This window comes from Anarhichas minor, unplaced genomic scaffold, assembly GCF_050575085.1.
Source record: "Anarhichas minor isolate MPS153535 unplaced genomic scaffold, ASM5057508v1 ptg000023l, whole genome shotgun sequence".
Lineage (NCBI taxonomy): Eukaryota > Metazoa > Chordata > Actinopteri > Perciformes > Anarhichadidae > Anarhichas > Anarhichas minor.
The window spans coordinates 4,985,486-5,003,307 of NW_027466469.1; the positions used below are offsets into that span (position 1 = coordinate 4,985,486).

The window sequence follows — 17,822 nt, forward strand, 5'->3', positions numbered from 1 at the left end:
CCAGGATTGAACCAGGGACATTTAGATCTTCAGTCTAACGCTCTCCCAACTGAGCTATTTCGGCACAAAAGGGGTGCCTGGAGTGGCACTCAGACAACATACAAAGCATCGGGAAAAAATTGCCGGAATTTCGGGGAAAAGCAACGATCCATGAACCATCAAGAGTCTCTTGCACTGTCGCTTAGCATAGGACTAGCTTAGCTCCAGTTTACAATTCAAAACAATCCAACACTGAAGACTCCATACAGCACTCAACTTACTCTACCATATGCCAACAAAGGAACATTTAACGAGGCAATATGTCCCCAAAACACAACTTCCAGCTGCCGAAACCCAGGATTGAACCAGGGACATTTAGATCTTCAGTCTAACGCTCTCCCAACTGAGCTATTTTGGCACAAAAAGGGTGCCAGGAGTGGCGCTCAGACAACATACAAAGCATCTGGAAAAAATTGCCGGAATTTCGTGAAAAAGCAACGATCCATGAACCATAACGAGGCTCTTGCACTGTCGCTTAGCATCGGACTAGCTTAGCTCCAGTTTACAATTCAAAACAATCCAACACTGAAGACTCCATACAGCACTCAACTTACTCTACCATATGCCAACAAAGGAACATTTAACGAGGCAATATGTCCCCAAAACACAACTTCCAGCTGCCGAAACCCGGGATTGAACCAGGGACATTTAGATCTTCAGTCTAACGCTCTCCCAACTGAGCTATTTCGGCACAAAAGGGGTGCCTGGAGTGGCACTCAGACAACATACAAAGCATCTGGAAAAAATTGCCGGAATTTCGGGGAAAAGCAACGATCCATGAACCATCAAGAGGCTCTTGCACTGTCGCTTAGCATCGGACTAGCTTAGCTCCAGTTTACAATTCAAAGCAATCTAACACTGAACTCTCCATACAGGCCTCAACCTCAGGGTGAGCACATAAGGGAAGCGAGTGAATGGCACCAGATTGCTGTGAATGAATGAAAAATGACAGACATTTCAGGAATGTTTGCTTTCTGCTTTCGTACTTTGTTGACTAGTTATATTAACTGGTGTGTTCTGAACTTCAGGGACAACACTGAAGACTCCATACAGCACTCAACTTACTCTACCATATGCCAACAAAGGAACATTTAACTAGGCAATATGTCCCCAAAACACAACTTTCAGCTGCCGAAACCCGGGATTGAACCAGGGACATTTAGATCTTCAGTCTAACGCTCTCCCAACTGAGCTATTTCGGCACAGAAGGGGTGCCTGGAGTGGCACTCAGACAACATACAAAGCATCTGGAAAAAATTGCCGGAATTTCAGGGAAAAGCAACGATCCATGAACCATCAAGAGGCTCTTGCACTGTCACTTAGCATCGGACTAGCTTAGCTCCAGTTTACAATTCAAAACAATCCAACACTGAACTCTCCATACAGGCCTCAACCTCAGGGTGAGCACATAAGGGAAGCGAGTGAATGGCACCAGATTGCTGTGAATGAATGAAAAATGACAGACATTTCAGGAATGTTTGCTTTCTGCTTTCGTACTTTGTTGACTAGTTATATTAACTGGTGTGTTCTGAACTTCAGGGACAACACTGAAGACTCCATACAGCACTCAACTTACTCTACCATATGCCAACAAAGGAACATTTAACTAGGCAATATGTCCCCAAAACACAACTTCCAGCTGCCGAAACCCGGGATTGAACCAGGGACATTTAGATCTTCAGTCTAACGCTCTCCCAACTGAGCTATTTCGGCACAGAAGGGGTGCCTGGAGTGGCACTCAGACAACATACAAAGCATCTGGAAAAAATTGCCGGAATTTCGGGGAAAAGCAACGATCCATGAACCATCAAGAGGCTCTTGCACTGTCACTTAGCATCGGACTAGCTTAGCTCCAGTTTACAATTCAAAACAATCCAACACTGAACTCTCCATACAGGCCTCAACCTCAGGGTGAGCACATAAGGGAAGCGAGTGAATGGCACCAGATTGCTGTGAATGAATGAAAAATGACAGACATTTCAGGAATGTTTGCTTTCTGCTTTCGTACTTTGTTGACTAGTTATATTAACTGGTGTGTTCTGAACTTCAGGGACAACACTGAAGACTCCATACAGCACTCAACTTACTCTACCATATGCCAACAAAGGAACATTTAACTAGGCAATATGTCCCCAAAACACAACTTCCAGCTGCCGAAACCCGGGATTGAACCAGGGACATTTAGATCTTCAGTCTAACGCTCTCCCAACTGAGCTATTTCGGCACAGAAGGGGTGCCTGGAGTGGCACTCAGACAACATACAAAGCATCTGGAAAAAATTGCCGGAATTTCGGGGAAAAGCAACGATCCATGAACCATCAAGAGGCTCTTGCACTGTCACTTAGCATCGGACTAGCTTAGCTCCAGTTTACAATTCAAAACAATCCAACACTGAACTCTCCATACAGGCCTCAACCTCAGGGTGAGCACATAAGGGAAGCAAGTGAATGGCACCAGATTGCTGTGAATGAATGAAAAATGACAGACATTTCAGGAATGTTTGCTTTCTGCTTTCGTACTTTGTTGACTAGTTATATTAACTGGTGTGTTCTGAACTTCAGGGACAACACTGAAGACTCCATACAGCACTCAACTTACTCTACCATATGCCAACAAAGGAACATTTAACTAGGCAATATGTCCCCAAAACACAACTTCCAGCTGCCGAAACCCGGGATTGAACCAGGGACATTTAGATCTTCAGTCTAACGCTCTCCCAACTGAGCTATTTCGGCACAGAAGGGGTGCCTGGAGTGGCACTCAGACAACATACAAAGCATCTGGAAAAAATTGCCGGAATTTCGGGGAAAAGCAACGATCCATGAACCATCAAGAGGCTCTTGCACTGTCACTTAGCATCGGACTAGCTTAGCTCCAGTTTACAATTCAAAACAATCCAACACTGAACTCTCCATACAGGCCTCAACCTCAGGGTGAGCACATAAGGGAAGCGAGTGAATGGCACCAGATTGCTGTGAATGAATGAAAAATGACAGACATTTCAGGAATGTTTGCTTTCTGCTTTCGTACTTTGTTGACTAGTTATATTAACTGGTGTGTTCTGAACTTCAGGGACAACACTGAAGACTCCATACAGCACTCAACTTACTCTACCATATGCCAACAAAGGAACATTTAACAAGGCAATATGTCCCCAAAACACAACTTCCAGCTGCCGAAACCCGGGATTGAACCAGGGACATTTAGATCTTCAGTCTAACGCTCTCCCAACTGAGCTATTTCGGCACAAAAGGGGTGCCTGGAGTGGCACTCAGACAACATACAAAGCATCTGGAAAAAATTGCCGGAATTTCGGGGAAAAGCAACGATCCATGAACCATCAAGAGGCTCTTGCACTGTCACTTAGCATCGGACTAGCTTAGCTCCAGTTTACAATTCAAAACAATCCAACACTGAACTCTCCATACAGGCTTCAACCTCAGGGTGAGCACATAAGGGAAGCGAGTGAATGGCACCAGATTGCTGTGAATGAATGAAAAATGACAGACATTTCAGGAATGTTTGCTTTCTGCTTTCGTAGTTTGTTGACTAGTTATATTAACTGGTGTGTTCTGAACTTCAGGGACAACACTGAAGACTCCATACAGCACTCAACTTACTCTACCATATGCCAACAAAGGAACATTTAACGAGGCAATATGTCCCCAAAACACAAATTCCAGCTGCCGAAACCCGGGATTGAACCAGGGACATTTAGATCTTCAGTCTAACGCTCTCCCAACTGAGCTATTTTGGCACAAAAAGGGTGCCTGGAGTGGCGCTCAGACAACATACAAAGCATCTGGAAAAAATTGCCGGAATTTCGGGGAAAAGCAACGATCCATGAACCATCAAGAGTCTCTTGCACTGTCGCTTAGCATAGGACTAGCTTAGCTCCAGTTTACAATTCAAAACAATCCAACACTGAAGACTCCATACAGCACTCAACTTACTCTACCATATGCCAACAAAGGAACATTTAACGAGGCAATATGTCCCCAAAACACAACTTCCAGCTGCCGAAACCCAGGATTGAACCAGGGACATTTAGATCTTCAGTCTAACGCTCTCCCAACTGAGCTATTTCGGCACAAAAGGGGTGCCTGGAGTGGCACTCAGACAACATACAAAGCATCGGGAAAAAATTGCCGGAATTTCGGGGAAAAGCAACGATCCATGAACCATCAAGAGTCTCTTGCACTGTCGCTTAGCATAGGACTAGCTTAGCTCCAGTTTACAATTCAAAACAATCCAACACTGAAGACTCCATACAGCACTCAACTTACTCTACCATATGCCAACAAAGGAACATTTAACGAGGCAATATGTCCCCAAAACACAACTTCCAGCTGCCGAAACCCAGGATTGAACCAGGGACATTTAGATCTTCAGTCTAACGCTCTCCCAACTGAGCTATTTTGGCACAAAAAGGGTGCCAGGAGTGGCGCTCAGACAACATACAAAGCATCTGGAAAAAATTGCCGGAATTTCGTGAAAAAGCAACGATCCATGAACCATAACGAGGCTCTTGCACTGTCGCTTAGCATCGGACTAGCTTAGCTCCAGTTTACAATTCAAAACAATCCAACACTGAAGACTCCATACAGCACTCAACTTACTCTACCATATGCCAACAAAGGAACATTTAACGAGGCAATATGTCCCCAAAACACAACTTCCAGCTGCCGAAACCCGGGATTGAACCAGGGACATTTAGATCTTCAGTCTAACGCTCTCCCAACTGAGCTATTTCGGCACAAAAGGGGTGCCTGGAGTGGCACTCAGACAACATACAAAGCATCTGGAAAAAATTGCCGGAATTTCGGGGAAAAGCAACGATCCATGAACCATCAAGAGTCTCTTGCACTGTCGCTTAGCATAGGACTAGCTTAGCTCCAGTTTACAATTCAAAACAATCCAACACTGAAGACTCCATACAGCACTCAACTTACTCTCCCATATGCCAACAAAGGAACATTTAACGAGGCAATATGTCCCCAAAACACAACTTCCAGCTGCCGAAACCCAGGATTGAACCAGGGACATTTAGATCTTCAGTCTAACGCTCTCCCAACTGAGCTATTTTGGCACAAAAAGGGTGCCAGGAGTGGCGCTCAGACAACATACAAAGCATCTGGAAAAAATTGCCGGAATTTCGTGAAAAAGCAACGATCCATGAACCATAACGAGGCTCTTGCACTGTCGCTTAGCATCGGACTAGCTTAGCTCCAGTTTACAATTCAAAACAATCCAACACTGAAGACTCCATACAGCACTCAACTTACTCTACCATATGCCAACAAAGGCACATTTAACGAGGCAATATGTCCCCAAAACACAACTTCCAGCTGCCGAAACCCGGGATTGAACCAGGGACATTTAGATCTTCAGTCTAACGCTCTCCCAACTGAGCTATTTCGGCACAAAAAGGGTGCCTGGAGTGGCGCTCAGACAACATACAAAGCATCTGGAAAAAATTGCCGGAATTTCGGGAAAAAGCAACGATCCATGAACCATCAAGAGGCTCTTGCACTGTCGCTTAGCATCGGACTAGCTTAGCTACAGTTTACAATTCAAAGCAATCTAACACTGAACTCTCCATACAGGCCTCAACCTCAGGGTGAGCACATAAGGGAAGCGAGTGAATCGCACCAGATTGCTGTGAATGAATGAAAAATGACAGACATTTCAGGAATGTTTGCTTTCTGCTTTCCTACTTTGTTGACTAGTTATATTAACTGGTGTGTTCTGAACTTCAGGGACAACAATGAAGACTCCATACAGCACTCAACTTACTCTACCATATGCCAACAAAGGAACATTTAACGAGGCAATATGTCCCCAAAACACAAATTCCAGCTGCCGAAACCCGGGATTGAACCAGGGACATTTAGATCTTCAGTCTAACACTCTCCCAACTGAGCTATTTTGGCACAAAAGGGGTGCCTGGAGTGGCGCTCAGACAACATACAAAGCATCTGGAAAAAATTGCCGGAATTTCGGGGAAAAGCAACGATCCATGAACCATCAAGAGTCTCTTGCACTGTCGCTTAGCATCGGACTAGCTTAGCTCCAGTTTACAATTCAAAACAATCCAACACTGAAGACTCCATACAGCACTCAACTTACTCTACCATATGCCAACAAAGGAACATTTAACGAGGCAATATGTCCCCAAAACACAACTTCCAGCTGCCGAAACCCGGGATTGAACCAGGGACATTTAGATCTTCAGGCTAACACTCTCCCAACTGAGCTATTTCGGCACGAAAAGGGTGCCTGGAGTGGCGCTCAGACAACATACAAAGCATCTGGAAAAAATTGCCGGAATTTCGGGAAAAAGCAACGATCCATGAACCATCAAGAGTCTCTTGCACTGTCGCTTAGCATCGGACTAGCTTAGCTGCAGTTTACAATTCAAAACAATCCAACACTGAAGACTCCATACAGCACTCAACTTACTCTACCATATGCCAACAAAGGAACATTTAACGAGGCAATATGTCCCCAAAACACAAATTCCAGCTGCCGAAACCCGGGATTGAACCAGGGACATTTAGATCTTCAGTCTAACACTCTCCCAACTGAGCTATTTCGGCACAAAAGGGGTGCCTGGAGTGGCGCTCAGACAACATACAAAGCATCTGGAAAAAATTGCCGGAATTTCGGGGAAAAGCAACGATCCATGAACCATCAAGAGTCTCTTGCACTGTCGCTTAGCATCGGACTAGCTTAGCTCCAGTTTACAATTCAAAACAATCCAACACTGAAGACTCCATACAGCACTCAACTTACTCTACCATATGCCAACAAAGGAACATTTAACGAGGCAATATGTCCCCAAAACACAACTTCCAGCTGCCGAAACCCGGGATTGAACCAGGGACATTTAGATCTTCAGGCTAACACTCTCCCAACTGAGCTATTTCGGCACGAAAAGGGTGCCTGGAGTGGCGCTCAGACAACATACAAAGCATCTGGAAAAAATTGCCGGAATTTCGGGAAAAAGCAACGATCCATGAACCATCAAGAGTCTCTTGCACTGTCGCTTAGCATCGGACTAGCTTAGCTGCAGTTTACAATTCAAAACAATCCAACACTGAAGACTCCATACGGCACTCAACTTACTCTACCATATGCCAACAAAGGAACATTTAACTAGGCAATATGTCCCCAAAACACAACTTCCAGCTGCCGAAACCCGGGATTGAACCAGGGACATTTAGATCTTCAGTCTAACGCTCTCCCAACTGAGCTATTTCGGCACAAAAGGGGTGCCTGGAGTGGCACTCAGACAACATACAAAGCATCTGGAAAAAATTGCCGGAATTTTGGGAAAAAGCAACGATCCATGAACCATCAAGAGTCTCTTGCACTGTCGCTTAGCATCGGACTAGCTTAGCTCCAGTTTACAATTCAAAACAATCCAACACTGAAGACTCCATACAGCACTCAACTTACTCTACCATATGCCAACAAAGGAACATTTAACTAGGCAATATGTCCCCAAAACACAACTTCCAGCTGCCGAAACCCGGGATTGAACCAGGGACATTTAGATCTTCAGTCTAACGCTCTCCCAACTGAGCTATTTCGGCACAAAAGGGGTGCCTGGAGTGGCACTCAGACAACATACAAAGCATCTGGAAAAAATTGCCGGAATTTTGGGGAAAAGCAACGATCCATGAACCATCAAGAGGCTCTTGCACTGTCACTTAGCATCAGACTAGCTTAGCTCCAGTTTACAATTCAAAACAATCCAACACTGAACTCTCCATACAGGCCTCAACCTCAGGGTGAGCACATAAGGGAAGCGAGTGAATGGCACCAGATTGCTGTGAATGAATGAAAAATGACAGACATTTCAGGAATGTTTGCTTTCTGCTTTCGTACTTTGTTGACTAGTTATATTAACTGGTGTGTTCTGAACTTCAGGGACAACACTGAAGACTCCATACAGCACTCAACTTACTCTACCATATGCCAACAAAGGAACATTTAACTAGGCAATATGTCCCCAAAACACAACTCCCAGCTGCCAAAACCCGGGATTGAACCAGGGACATTTAGATCTTCAGTCTAACGCTCTCCCAACTGAGCTATTTTGGCACAAAAAGGGTGCCTGGAGTGGCGCTCAGACAACATACAAAGCATCTGGAAAAAATTGCCGGAATTTCGGGGAAAAGCAACGATCCATGAACCATCAAGAGTCTCTTGCACTGTCGCTTAGCATAGGACTAGCTTAGCTCCAGTTTACAATTCAAAACAATCCAACACTGAAGACTCCATACAGCACTCAACTTACTCTACCATATGCCAACAAAGGAACATTTAACGAGGCAATATGTCCCCAAAACACAACTTCCAGCTGCCGAAACCCAGGATTGAACCAGGGACATTTAGATCTTCAGTCTAACGCTCTCCCAACTGAGCTATTTTGGCACAAAAAGGGTGCCAGGAGTGGCGCTCAGACAACATACAAAGCATCTGGAAAAAATTGCCGGAATTTCGTGAAAAAGCAACGATCCATGAACCATAACGAGCCTCTTGCACTGTCGCTTAGCATCGGACTAGCTTAGCTCCAGTTTACAATTCAAAACAATCCAACACTGAACTCTCCATACAGGCCTCAACCTCAGGGTGAGCACATAAGGGAAGCGAGTGAATGGCACCAGATTGCTGTGAATGAATGAAAAATGACAGACATTTCAGGAATGTTTGCTTTCTGCTTTCGTACTTTGTTGACTAGTTATATTAACTGGTGTGTTCTGAACTTCAGGGACAACACTGAAGACTCCATACAGCACTCAACTTACTCTACCATATGCCAACAAAGGAACATTTAACGAGGCAATATGTCCCCAAAACACAACTTCCAGCTGCCGAAACCCGGGATTGAACCAGGGACATTTAGATCTTCAGGCTAACACTCTCCCAACTGAGCTATTTCGGCACGAAAAGGGTGCCTGGAGTGGCGCTCAGACAACATACAAAGCATCTGGAAAAAATTGCCGGAATTTCGGGAAAAAGCAACGATCCATGAACCATCAAGAGTCTCTTGCACTGTCGCTTAGCATCGGACTAGCTTAGCTCCAGTTTACAATTCAAAACAATCCAACACTGAAGACTCCATACAGCACTCAACTTACTCTACCATATGCCAACAAAGGAACATTTAACTAGGCAATATGTCCCCAAAACACAACTTCCAGCTGCCGAAACCCGGGATTGAACCAGGGACATTTAGATCTTCAGTCTAACGCTCTCCCAACTGAGCTATTTCGGCACAAAAGGGGTGCCTGGAGTGGCACTCAGACAACATACAAAGCATCTGGAAAAAATTGCCGGAATTTTGGGGAAAAGCAACGATCCATGAACCATCAAGAGGCTCTTGCACTGTCACTTAGCATCAGACTAGCTTAGCTCCAGTTTACAATTCAAAACAATCCAACACTGAACTCTCCATACAGGCCTCAACCTCAGGGTGAGCACATAAGGGAAGCGAGTGAATGGCACCAGATTGCTGTGAATGAATGAAAAATGACAGACATTTCAGGAATGTTTGCTTTCTGCTTTCGTACTTTGTTGACTAGTTATATTAACTGGTGTGTTCTGAATTTCAGGGACAACACTGAAGACTCCATACAGCACTCAACTTACTCTACCATATGCCAACAAAGGAACATTTAACTAGGCAATATGTCCCCAAAACACAACTCCCAGCTGCCGAAACCCGGGATTGAACCAGGGACATTTAGATCTTCAGTCTAACGCTCTCCCAACTGAGCTATTTTGGCACAAAAAGGGTGCCTGGAGTGGCGCTCAGACAACATACAAAGCATCTGGAAAAAATTGCCGGAATTTCGGGGAAAAGCAACGATCCATGAACCATCAAGAGTCTCTTGCACTGTCGCTTAGCATAGGACTAGCTTAGCTCCAGTTTACAATTCAAAACAATCCAACACTGAAGACTCCATAAAGCACTCAACTTACTCTACCATATGCCAACAAAGGAACATTTAACGAGGCAATATGTCCCCAAAACACAACTTCCAGCTGCCGAAACCCAGGATTGAACCAGGGACATTTAGATCTTCAGTCTAACGCTCTCCCAACTGAGCTATTTTGGCACAAAAAGGGTGCCAGGAGTGGCGCTCAGACAACATACAAAGCATCTGGAAAAAATTGCCGGAATTTCGTGAAAAAGCAACGATCCATGAACCATAACGAGGCTCTTGCACTGTCGCTTAGCATCGGACTAGCTTCGCTCCAGTTTACAATTCAAAACAATCCAACACTGAAGACTCCATACAGCACTCAACTTACTCTACCATATGCCAACAAAGGAACATTTAACGAGGCAATATGTCCCCAAAACACAACTTCCAGCTGCCGAAACCCGGGATTGAACCAGGGACATTTAGATCTTCAGTCTAACGCTCTCCCAACTGAGCTATTTCGGCACAAAAAGGGTGCCTGGAGTGGCGCTCAGACAACATACAAAGCATCTGGAAAAAATTGCCGGAATTTCGGGAAAAAGCAACGATCCATGAACCATCAAGAGGCTCTTGCACTGTCGCTTAGCATCGGACTAGCTTAGCTCCAGTTTACAATTCAAAGCAATCTAACACTGAACTCTCCATACAGGCCTCAACCTCAGGGTGAGCACATAAGGGAAGCGAGTGAATCGCACCAGATTGCTGTGAATGAATGAAAAATGACAGACATTTCAGGAATGTTTGCTTTCTGCTTTCGTACTTTGTTGACTAGTTATATTAACTGGTGTGTTCTGAACTTCAGGGACAACACTGAAGACTCCATACAGCACTCAACTTACTCTACCATATGCCAACAAAGGAACATTTAACTAGGCAATATGTCCCCAAAACACAACTCCCAGCTGCCGAAACCCTGGATTGAACCAGGGACATTTAGATCTTCAGTCTAACGCTCTCCCAACTGAGCTATTTTGGCACAAAAAGGGTGCCTGGAGTGGCGCTCAGACAACATACAAAGCATCTGGAAAAAATTGCCGGAATTTCGGGGAAAAGCAACGATCCATGAACCATCAAGAGTCTCTTGCACTGTCGCTTAGCTCCAGTTTACAATTCAAAACAATCCAACACTGAAGACTCCATACAGCACTCAACTTACTCTACCATATGCCAACAAAGGAACATTTAACGAGGCAATATGTCCCCAAAACACAACTTCCAGCTGCCGAAACCCAGGATTGAACCAGGGACATTTAGATCTTCAGTCTAACGCTCTCCCAACTGAGCTATTTTGGCACAAAAAGGGTGCCAGGAGTGGCGCTCAGACAACATACAAAGCATCTGGAAAAAATTGCCGGAATTTCGTGAAAAAGCAACGATCCATGAACCATAACGAGGCTCTTGCACTGTCGCTTAGCATCGGACTAGCTTAGCTCCAGTTTACAATTCAAAACAATCCAACACTGAAGACTCCATACAGCACTCAACTTACTCTACCATATGCCAACAAAGGAACATTTAACGAGGCAATATGTCCCCAAAACACAACTTCCAGCTGCCGAAACCCGGGATTGAACCAGGGACATTTAGATCTTCAGTCTAACGCTCTCCCAACTGAGCTATTTCGGCACAAAAGTGCTGCCTGGAGTGGCACTCAGACAACATACAAAGCATCTGGAAAAAATTGCCGGAATTTCGGGGAAAAGCAACGATCCATGAACCATCAAGAGGCTCTTGCACTGTCGCTTAGCATCGGACTAGCTTAGCTCCAGTTTACAATTCAAAGCAATCTAACACTGAACTCTCCATACAGGCCTCAACCTCAGGGTGAGCACATAAGGGAAGCGAGTGAATCGCACCAGATTGCTGTGAATGAATGAAAAATGACAGACATTTCAGGAATGTTTGCTTTCTGCTTTCGTACTTTGTTGACTAGTTATATTAACTGGTGTGTTCTGAACTTCAGGGACAACACTGAAGACTCCATACAGCACTCAACTTACTCTACCATATGCCAACAAAGGAACATTTAACAAGGCAATATGTCCCCAAAACACAACTTCCAGCTGCCGAAACCCGGGATTGAACCAGGGACATTTAGATCTTCAGTCTAACGCTCTCCCAACTGAGCTATTTCGGCACAAAAGTGGTGCCTGGAGTGGCGCTCAGACAACATACAAAGCATCTGGAAAAAATTGCCGGAATTTCGGGGAAAAGCAACGATCCATGAACCATCAAGAGTCTCTTGCACTGTCGCTTAGCATCGGACTAGCTTAGCTCCAGTTTACAATTCAAAACAATCCAACACTGAAGACTCCATACAGCACTCAACTTACTCTACCATATGCCAACAAAGGAACATTTAACGAGGCAATATGTCCCCAAAACACAACTTCCAGCGGCCGAAACCCGGGATTGAACCAGGGACATTTAGATCTTCAGTCTAACGCTCTCCCAACTGAGCTATTTCGGCACAAAAGGGGTGCCTGGAGTGGCACTCAGACAACATACAAAGCATCTGGAAAAAATTGCCGGAATTTCGGGGAAAAGCAACGATCCATGAACCATCAAGAGGCTCTTGCACTGTCACTTAGCATCGGACTAGCTTAGCTCCAGTTTACAATTCAAAACAATCCAACACTGAACTCTCCATACAGGCCTCAACCTCAGGGTGAGCACATAAGGGAAGCGAGTGAATGGCACCAGATTGCTGTGAATGAATGAAAAATGACAGACATTTCAGGAATGTTTGCTTTCTGCTTTCGTACTTTGTTGACTAGTTATATTAACTGGTGTGTTCTGAACTTCAGGGACAACACTGAAGACTCCATACAGCACTCAACTTACTCTACCATATGCCAACAAAGGAACATTTAACTAGGCAATATGTCCCCAAAACACAACTTCCAGCTGCCGAAACCCGGGATTGAACCAGGGACATTTAGATCTTCAGTCTAACGCTCTCCCAACTGAGCTATTTCGGCACAGAAGGGGTGCCTGGAGTGGCACTCAGACAACATACAAAGCATCTGGAAAAAATTGCCGGAATTTCGGGGAAAAGCAACGATCCATGAACCATCAAGAGGCTCTTGCACTGTCGCTTAGCTCCAGTTTACAATTCAAAACAATCCAACACTGAAGACTCCATACAGCACTCAACTTACTCTACCATATGCCAACAAAGGAACATTTAACGAGGCAATATGTCCCCAAAACACAACTTCCAGCTGCCGAAACCCAGGATTGAACCAGGGACATTTAGATCTTCAGTCTAACGCTCTCCCAACTGAGCTATTTTGGCACAAAAAGGGTGCCAGGAGTGGCGCTCAGACAACATACAAAGCATCTGGAAAAAATTGCCGGAATTTCGTGAAAAAGCAACGATCCATGAACCATAACGAGGCTCTTGCACTGTCGCTTAGCATCGGACTAGCTTCGCTCCAGTTTACAATTCAAAACAATCCAACACTGAAGACTCCATACAGCACTCAACTTACTCTACCATATGCCAACAAAGGAACATTTAACGAGGCAATATGTCCCCAAAACACAACTTCCAGCTGCCGAAACCCGGGATTGAACCAGGGACATTTAGATCTTCAGTCTAACGCTCTCCCAACTGAGCTATTTCGGCACAAAAGTGCTGCCTGGAGTGGCACTCAGACAACATACAAAGCATCTGGAAAAAATTGCCGGAATTTCGGGGAAAAGCAACGATCCATGAACCATCAAGAGGCTCTTGCACTGTCGCTTAGCATCGGACTAGCTTAGCTCCAGTTTACAATTCAAAGCAATCTAACACTGAACTCTCCATACAGGCCTCAACGTCAGGGTGAGCACATAAGGGAAGCGAGTGAATCGCACCAGATTGCTGTGAATGAATGAAAAATGACAGACATTTCAGGAATGTTTGCTTTCTGCTTTCGTACTTTGTTGACTAGTTATATTAACTGGTGTGTTCTGAACTTCAGGGACAACACTGAAGACTCCATACAGCACTCAACTTACTCTACCATATGCCAACAAAGGAACATTTAACGAGGCAATATGTCCCCAAAACACAACTTCCAGCGGCCGAAACCCGGGATTGAACCAGGGACATTTAGATCTTCAGTCTAACGCTCTCCCAACTGAGCTATTTCGGCACAAAAGGGGTGCCTGGAGTGGCACTCAGACAACATACAAAGCATCTGGAAAAAATTGCCGGAATTTCGGGGAAAAGCAACGATCCATGAACCATCAAGAGGCTCTTGCACTGTCACTTAGCATCGGACTAGCTTAGCTCCAGTTTACAATTCAAAACAATCCAACACTGAACTCTCCATACAGGCCTCAACCTCAGGGTGAGCACATAAGGGAAGCGAGTGAATCGCACCAGATTGCTGTGAATGAATGAAAAATGACAGACATTTCAGGAATGTTTGCTTTCTGCTTTCGTACTTTGTTGACTAGTTATATTAACTGGTGTGTTCTGAACTTCAGGGACAACACTGAAGACTCCATACAGCACTCAACTTACTCTACCATATGCCAACAAAGGAACATTTAACTAGGCAATATGTCCCCAAAACACAACTTCCAGCTGCCGAAACCCGGGATTGAACCAGGGACATTTAGATCTTCAGTCTAACGCTCTCCCAACTGAGCTATTTCGGCACAGAAGGGGTGCCTGGAGTGGCACTCAGACAACATACAAAGCATCTGGAAAAAATTGCCGGAATTTCATGGAAAAGCAACGATCCATGAACCATCAAGAGGCTCTTGCACTGTCGCTTAGCTCCAGTTTACAATTCAAAACAATCCAACACTGAAGACTCCATACAGCACTCAACTTACTCTACCATATGCCAACAAAGGAACATTTAACGAGGCAATATGTCCCCAAAACACAACTTCCAGCTGCCGAAACCCGGGATTGAACCAGGGACATTTAGATCTTCAGTCTAACACTCTCCCAACTGAGCTATTTCGGCACGAAAAAGGTGCCTGGAGTGGCGCTCAGACAACATACAAAGCATCTGGAAAAAATTGCCGGAATTTCGGGAAAAAGCAACGATCCATGAACCATAACGAGGCTCTTGCACTGTGGATTAGCATCGGACTAGCTTAGCTCCAGTTTACAATTCAAAACAATCCAACACTGAAGACTCCATACAGCACTCAACTTACTCTACCATATGCCAACAAAGGAACATTTAACAAGGCAATATGTCCCCAAAAGACAACTTCCAGCTGCCGAAACCCGGGATTGAACCAGGGACATTTAGATCTTCAGTCTAACGCTCTCCCAACTGAGCTATTTTGGCACAAAAAGGGTGCCTGGAGTGGCGCTCAGACAACATACAAAGCATCTGGAAAAAATTGCCGGAATTTCGGGGAAAAGCAACGATCCATGAACCATCAAGAGTCTCTTGCACTGTCGCTTAGCTCCAGTTTACAATTCAAAACAATCCAACACTGAAGACTCCATACAGCACTCAACTTACTCTACCATATGCCAACAAAGGAACATTTAACGAGGCAATATGTCCCCAAAACACAACTTCCAGCTGCCGAAACCCAGGATTGAACCAGGGACATTTAGATCTTCAGTCTAACGCTCTCCCAACTGAGCTATTTTGGCACAAAAAGGGTGCCAGGAGTGGCGCTCAGACAACATACAAAGCATCTGGAAAAAATTGCCGGAATTTCGTGAAAAAGCAACGATCCATGAACCATAACGAGGCTCTTGCACTGTCGCTTAGCATCGGACTAGCTTCGCTCCAGTTTACAATTCAAAACAATCCAACACTGAAGACTCCATACAGCACTCAACTTACTCTACCATATGCCAACAAAGGAACATTTAACGAGGCAATATGTCCCCAAAACACAACTTCCAGCTGCCGAAACCCGGGATTGAACCAGGGACATTTAGATCTTCAGTCTAACGCTCTCCCAACTGAGCTATTTCGGCACAAAAAGGGTGCCTGGAGTGGCGCTCAGACAACATACAAAGCATCTGGAAAAAATTGCCGGAATTTCGGGAAAAAGCAACGATCCATGAACCATCAAGAGGCTCTTGCACTGTCGCTTAGCATCGGACTAGCTTAGCTCCAGTTTACAATTCAAAGCAATCTAACACTGAACTCTCCATACAGGCCTCAACCTCAGGGTGAGCACATAAGGGAAGCGAGTGAATCGCACCAGATTGCTGTGAATGAATGAAAAATGACAGACATTTCAGGAATGTTTGCTTTCTGCTTTCGTACTTTGTTGACTAGTTATATTAACTGGTGTGTTCTGAACTTCAGGGACAACACTGAAGACTCCATACAGCACTCAACTTACTCTACCATATGCCAACAAAGGAACATTTAACTAGGCAATATGTCCCCAAAACACAACTCCCAGCTGCCGAAACCCTGGATTGAACCAGGGACATTTAGATCTTCAGTCTAACGCTCTCCCAACTGAGCTATTTTGGCACAAAAAGGGTGCCTGGAGTGGCGCTCAGACAACATACAAAGCATCTGGAAAAAATTGCCGGAATTTCGGGGAAAAGCAACGATCCATGAACCATCAAGAGTCTCTTGCACTGTCGCTTAGCTCCAGTTTACAATTCAAAACAATCCAACACTGAAGACTCCATACAGCACTCAACTTACTCTACCATATGCCAACAAAGGAACATTTAACGAGGCAATATGTCCCCAAAACACAACTTCCAGCTGCCGAAACCCAGGATTGAACCAGGGACATTTAGATCTTCAGTCTAACGCTCTCCCAACTGAGCTATTTTGGCACAAAAAGGGTGCCAGGAGTGGCGCTCAGACAACATACAAAGCATCTGGAAAAAATTGCCGGAATTTCGTGAAAAAGCAACGATCCATGAACCATAACGAGGCTCTTGCACTGTCGCTTAGCATCGGACTAGCTTAGCTCCAGTTTACAATTCAAAACAATCCAACACTGAAGACTCCATACAGCACTCAACTTACTCTACCATATGCCAACAAAGGAACATTTAACGAGGCAATATGTCCCCAAAACACAACTTCCAGCTGCCGAAACCCGGGATTGAACCAGGGACATTTAGATCTTCAGTCTAACGCTCTCCCAACTGAGCTATTTCGGCACAAAAGTGCTGCCTGGAGTGGCACTCAGACAACATACAAAGCATCTGGAAAAAATTGCCGGAATTTCGGGGAAAAGCAACGATCCATGAACCATCAAGAGGCTCTTGCACTGTCGCTTAGCATCGGACTAGCTTAGCTCCAGTTTACAATTCAAAGCAATCTAACACTGAACTCTCCATACAGGCCTCAACCTCAGGGTGAGCACATAAGGGAAGCGAGTGAATCGCACCAGATTGCTGTGAATGAATGAAAAATGACAGACATTTCAGGAATGTTTGCTTTCTGCTTTCGTACTTTGTTGACTAGTTATATTAACTGGTGTGTTCTGAACTTCAGGGACAACACTGAAGACTCCATACAGCACTCAACTTACTCTACCATATGCCAACAAAGGAACATTTAACGAGGCAATATGTCCCCAAAACACAACTTCCAGCTGCCGAAACCCGGGATTGAACCAGGGACATTTAGATCTTCAGTCTAACGCTCTCCCAACTGAGCTATTTCGGCACAAAAGTGGTGCCTGGAGTGGCGCTCAGACAACATACAAAGCATCTGGAAAAAATTGCCGGAATTTCGGGGAAAAGCAACGATCCATGAACCATCAAGAGTCTCTTGCACTGTCGCTTAGCATCGGACTAGCTTAGCTCCAGTTTACAATTCAAAACAA

The 17,822-nt window shown here is 44.8% G+C and overlaps 1 protein-coding gene and 21 non-coding genes across 22 annotated transcripts in view; all 22 read right to left on the bottom strand.

Moving 5' to 3' along the window:
• The window catches only part of slc60a1a (solute carrier family 60 member 1a), a 156,340-nt gene that overhangs the window by 27,029 nt on the left and 111,489 nt on the right, over positions 1-17,822 (bottom strand). The window lies entirely within an intron of this gene.
• Positions 658-730, bottom strand: trnaf-gaa (transfer RNA phenylalanine (anticodon GAA)). Its single transcript has one exon. It is a non-coding gene; the product is annotated as a tRNA-Phe (tRNA).
• Positions 1,169-1,241, bottom strand: trnaf-gaa (transfer RNA phenylalanine (anticodon GAA)). Its single transcript has one exon. It is a non-coding gene; the product is annotated as a tRNA-Phe (tRNA).
• trnaf-gaa (transfer RNA phenylalanine (anticodon GAA)) lies at positions 1,680-1,752 on the bottom strand. Its single transcript has one exon. It is a non-coding gene; the product is annotated as a tRNA-Phe (tRNA).
• On the bottom strand, positions 2,191-2,263 carry trnaf-gaa (transfer RNA phenylalanine (anticodon GAA)). Its single transcript has one exon. It is a non-coding gene; the product is annotated as a tRNA-Phe (tRNA).
• On the bottom strand, positions 2,702-2,774 carry trnaf-gaa (transfer RNA phenylalanine (anticodon GAA)). Its single transcript has one exon. It is a non-coding gene; the product is annotated as a tRNA-Phe (tRNA).
• trnaf-gaa (transfer RNA phenylalanine (anticodon GAA)) lies at positions 3,213-3,285 on the bottom strand. Its single transcript has one exon. It is a non-coding gene; the product is annotated as a tRNA-Phe (tRNA).
• Positions 4,723-4,795, bottom strand: trnaf-gaa (transfer RNA phenylalanine (anticodon GAA)). Its single transcript has one exon. It is a non-coding gene; the product is annotated as a tRNA-Phe (tRNA).
• On the bottom strand, positions 5,389-5,461 carry trnaf-gaa (transfer RNA phenylalanine (anticodon GAA)). The gene has a single exon. It is a non-coding gene; the product is annotated as a tRNA-Phe (tRNA).
• Positions 7,232-7,304, bottom strand: trnaf-gaa (transfer RNA phenylalanine (anticodon GAA)). Its single transcript has one exon. It is a non-coding gene; the product is annotated as a tRNA-Phe (tRNA).
• Positions 7,565-7,637, bottom strand: trnaf-gaa (transfer RNA phenylalanine (anticodon GAA)). The gene has a single exon. It is a non-coding gene; the product is annotated as a tRNA-Phe (tRNA).
• On the bottom strand, positions 8,076-8,148 carry trnaf-gaa (transfer RNA phenylalanine (anticodon GAA)). Its single transcript has one exon. It is a non-coding gene; the product is annotated as a tRNA-Phe (tRNA).
• On the bottom strand, positions 9,253-9,325 carry trnaf-gaa (transfer RNA phenylalanine (anticodon GAA)). Its single transcript has one exon. It is a non-coding gene; the product is annotated as a tRNA-Phe (tRNA).
• On the bottom strand, positions 10,430-10,502 carry trnaf-gaa (transfer RNA phenylalanine (anticodon GAA)). Its single transcript has one exon. It is a non-coding gene; the product is annotated as a tRNA-Phe (tRNA).
• On the bottom strand, positions 11,591-11,663 carry trnaf-gaa (transfer RNA phenylalanine (anticodon GAA)). The gene has a single exon. It is a non-coding gene; the product is annotated as a tRNA-Phe (tRNA).
• Positions 12,102-12,174, bottom strand: trnaf-gaa (transfer RNA phenylalanine (anticodon GAA)). Its single transcript has one exon. It is a non-coding gene; the product is annotated as a tRNA-Phe (tRNA).
• On the bottom strand, positions 12,946-13,018 carry trnaf-gaa (transfer RNA phenylalanine (anticodon GAA)). The gene has a single exon. It is a non-coding gene; the product is annotated as a tRNA-Phe (tRNA).
• Positions 13,596-13,668, bottom strand: trnaf-gaa (transfer RNA phenylalanine (anticodon GAA)). The gene has a single exon. It is a non-coding gene; the product is annotated as a tRNA-Phe (tRNA).
• Positions 14,618-14,690, bottom strand: trnaf-gaa (transfer RNA phenylalanine (anticodon GAA)). The gene has a single exon. It is a non-coding gene; the product is annotated as a tRNA-Phe (tRNA).
• On the bottom strand, positions 15,918-15,990 carry trnaf-gaa (transfer RNA phenylalanine (anticodon GAA)). The gene has a single exon. It is a non-coding gene; the product is annotated as a tRNA-Phe (tRNA).
• On the bottom strand, positions 17,079-17,151 carry trnaf-gaa (transfer RNA phenylalanine (anticodon GAA)). The gene has a single exon. It is a non-coding gene; the product is annotated as a tRNA-Phe (tRNA).
• trnaf-gaa (transfer RNA phenylalanine (anticodon GAA)) lies at positions 17,590-17,662 on the bottom strand. Its single transcript has one exon. It is a non-coding gene; the product is annotated as a tRNA-Phe (tRNA).